The sequence below is a fragment of the Neoarius graeffei genome, chromosome 18 (genome assembly GCF_027579695.1).
Source record: "Neoarius graeffei isolate fNeoGra1 chromosome 18, fNeoGra1.pri, whole genome shotgun sequence".
NCBI classification, from domain to species: Eukaryota; Metazoa; Chordata; class Actinopteri; order Siluriformes; family Ariidae; genus Neoarius; species Neoarius graeffei.
The window spans coordinates 58,928,243-58,932,442 of NC_083586.1; positions in this window are offsets into that span (position 1 = coordinate 58,928,243).

Consider the following 4,200-nt stretch of genomic DNA (forward strand, 5'->3'; position numbering starts at 1 on the left):
TTTTTTTTTTTAATTTATATATAAATTGTTTCTCGGTTTATTTTAAGTTTCATCCAGGGTGCCAATAATTATGGAGTTGACCGTATATGTGTAGAGTGAAAAACGGAAAGCAGTCCACTGTTTATATTCTCATAAGGAATTATTTTTAAAAAAATATATAGTTATAGTGTTTTCTTTAAAAAAAAAACATGAAGCTTGTTAAAAAAATGCAATGCAAATTGAAAATTTCTTGAAAAATAAATTAAGCTGCTCTCAGTATACCGAAATTCTCTTGTTGTCTTTGAGCAACTTTATGTTTCCCTGGGTTATAAATTCCCTTGGTCATCCATCACCAAGACAAAAGAGACAGATGGTGCTCGAAGAGTAAAGTAACACTCATTGCATCTGTTGTCTGTTATTCATTTTATGTAGTAATTTTTGCTCGTTTTCATGAAGGGTGGTGATCGTTCTGGAGCTGACTGGATGCGTATGTAGTGTTCCATCAGTGAGGAGGTCAGAAAGCACACAGCTGCTGATAGCTTAAACCCCTGGATTACGGAGAGCCGGAGAACCGCAGCTGTCCAGCTGTTCACCACACGCTAAACACACGCCAACACTGTTTTCATTATGCTAATCCTTCATGCGTGTGTGTGTGGGTGTGTGTGATCTACTGCACACATCATGAGGCTGGTCTGAATGGAGTCGTGCTGGCCAGTGGATCTCCACCTGTTCCTCTCAGCCGGGGTTCACTGCCACCAGCTGTCGGGTGTTTTAGTGTTTGAACACATTATATTATGTTTCCGAAGCTCACGTGTCTCCCGGGTTACTACTGATACTTAAACATTGTGTGTGTGTGTGTCTGAATAAAATTCCTATTGACACAGCAAACCCATGTTAAACTTCATTCCGGTTCTAGATTCATTAATGAAAGGGAGTTACGGAATTCTGTGACATTCCAAAACAATCCTGAGACATCCGAAAACACGATAAACACACGACTGCTTGTGTTTAAGTGGTTCAAATTACACTGAACACACTGTTGCTAAACAAGTGAGAAAAATATGGAGGCCAGGTGCAAGCTAGCTAATGACTGAGGAAAACTATTTTGCTAGCTAGCGAACACATAGCTGCTTGATTTGCTCTAGTCCGTTGCTCTAATGAGACAAAACCTACAGGAAATATCAACATTTTACTCACATGGGTTGATAAATTACTAAAAAAATACCCAGAAAGACTAAAAAAATACCCTGTTATGCTTAGCATCAGTGGCTAATAACATTTCCGTAGATTTTATTGTAGCTATAAGGAAACATAAACATTGCATCCAACACATGGTACAGTAATTTTAATTTTGGATGTCGTGAATACCACAAAAGTGCACTGTTTATGCATAATAAAAAATTCTCATAAACAACACACACATTTAAACTTAGCATCGGAATTAATAGACAGCTAATTAGCTAATAAGACAGCTGGATGTTTCAGATTAACTCTTGTCAATCCTTGGTCTTTTTCAGATTTGTGAGTAACTGTGTGTCTAAACAAAGCCCACATGGACGTTTATGCTACAAATATAGCATGCACATATATATGCTACATTCGCATATGACAATCCGGATGATGTGTCTGCAGCTAAATTCATAATTGAAAGGTGTCTGGTTGATATTGACTGTTGGATGCCCATCTTCCATTTGAAGTTCTGTAAGCAGCCGCCCTTCCCATTGCTGGTCTTTGTTGATGAAGTCATTGCTCCATCGATCTCAGTGAGGAATATTGGTGCCATTGTGGACAGAACTATGTCAATGTCATTAGAGATCAAGGGTGCTTTCTTCCATCTACAAAATATTGTATGTATCAGGAAGTTTTTGTTGTTCAACACAACAGAGATCCTTATTCATGCTTTTGTGACATCGAAGGTTGACTCGTACATCGCGCTTCTCTTTGGTTTGCCAAAATATGAATTTCTGAAGCTTCAACGTGTTCTTCATGCCACTGCTTGGCTTCTGATATATACACATAAACTTGACCTTATCAGTCTGGCAGCTTGGAGGCGGCACGGTGGTGTAGTGGTTAGCGCTGTCGCCTCACAGCAAGAAGGTCCGGGTTCGAGCCCCATGGCCGGCGAGGGCCTTTCTGTGCGGAGTTTGCCTGTTCTCCCCGTGTCCGCGTGGGTTTCCTCCGGGTGCTCCGGTTTCCCCCACAGTCCAAAGACATGCAGGTTAGGTTAACTGGTGACTCTAAATTGACCGTAGGTGTGAGTGTGAATGGTTGTCTGTGTCTATGTGTCAGCCCTGTGATGACCTGGCGACTTGTCCAGGGTGTACCCCGCCTTTCGCCCGTAGTCAGCTGGGATAGGCTCCAGCTTGCCTGCGACCCTGTAGGACAGGATAAAGCGGCTAGAGATAATGAGATGAGATGAGTCCGGCAGCTTCTCTGGTTACCAGTCAAGAAATGCATCCACTTCAAGATTCTACTTCTGGCCTTCAAAGGGTTGCATGGTCTTGCACCTGGTTACATCAGTGATGCTGTACAGCTCTATGTCCCGACAAGAACACTTAGATCTTCAAATGCTGTTCTTTTAAAGCCATTGGAGAACCATCTCAAGACATATGGCTGTCGTTCTTTTGCTGTAGCTGCGCCTCACCTCTGGAACACATTACCCATAGACATTAGATCTTGTGATTCCCTCTCTCTTTTCAAGTCAAAACTTAAGATTCATCTATTTAGAACTTCATATTAGTATCTCTTACTGCGAGCTGGCCTAGTGGTTAGCGTGTCCGCCTCTCGACCGGGAGATCACGAGTTCTACTTGCGGCTGGGTCATACCGAAGGCCATCATAAAACTGGTACCTACTGCCGTCTGGCAAGGCACGCTGCAATACAGATGTGAGTGGGGAGTCAAACTCTCACGGTTACCAGAGGACCTGCCCACCACTGTAACCATAGTTGTATAATAGGTGAGAGGCCGAGGGCTATAGAAGCAGAGATCGGCGCCGCCCAGTACGCCTTAAGGGCCTGGTTAGTACTGTGATGGGAGACAGCCTGGGAAGACCAGGTTCTGGCAGGGAAGGAACTTTGATTAGTATCTCTTATTGCCCATTCATATACAGTGGTGCTTGAAAGTTTGTGAACCCTTTCGAACTTTCTATATTTCTGCATAAATATGACCTAAAACATCATCAGATTTTCACACAAGTCCTAAAAGTAGATAAAGAGAACACAGTTAAACAAATGAGACAAAAATATTATACTTGGTCATTTATTTATTGAGGAAAATGATCCAATATTACATATCTATGAGTGGCAAAAGTAGATTAGATAAAACTTTATTGATCCCTTTGGGAGATAAGTATGTGAACCTTTGCTTTCAGTATCTGGTGTGACCCCCTTGTGGAGCAATAACGGCAACAAAACATTTCCGGTAACTGTTGATCAGTCCTGCACACCGGCTTGGAGGAATTTTAGCCCATTCCTCCATACAGAACAGCTTCAACTCTGGGATGTTGGTGGGTTTCCTCACATGAACTGCTCGCTTCAGGTCCTTCCACAACATTTCAATTGGATTAAGGTCAGGACTTTCACTTGGCCATTCCAAAACATTAACTTTATTCTTCTTTAACCATTCTTTGGGAGAGCAACTTGTGTGCTTAGGGTCATTATCTTGCTGCATGACCCACCTTCTCTTGAGATTCAGTTCATGGACAGATGTCCTGGCATTTTCCTTTAGAATTCGCTGGTGTAATTCGGAATTCATTGTTCCATCAATGATGGCAAGCCGTCCTGACCCAGATGCAGCAAAACAGGCCCAAACGATGATACTACCACCACTATGTTTCACAGATGGGATAAGGTTCTTATGCTGGAATGCAGTGTTTTCCTTTCTCCAAACATACCGCTTCTCATTTAAACCAAAAAGTTCTATTTTGGTCTCATCCATCCACAAAATGTTTTTCCAATAGCCTTCTGGCTTGTCCACGTGATCTTTAGCAAACTGCAGACGAGCAGCAATGTTCTTTTGGGAGAGCAGTGGCTTTCTCCTTGCAACCCTGCCATGCACACTGTTGTTGTTCAGTATTCTTCTGATGGTGGACTCATGAACATTAACATTAGCCAATGTGAGAGGGGCCTTCAGTTGCTTAGAAGTTACCCTGGAGTCCTTTGTGACTTCACCGACTATTACACGCCTTGCTCTTGGAGTGATCTTTGTTGGTCGACCACTCC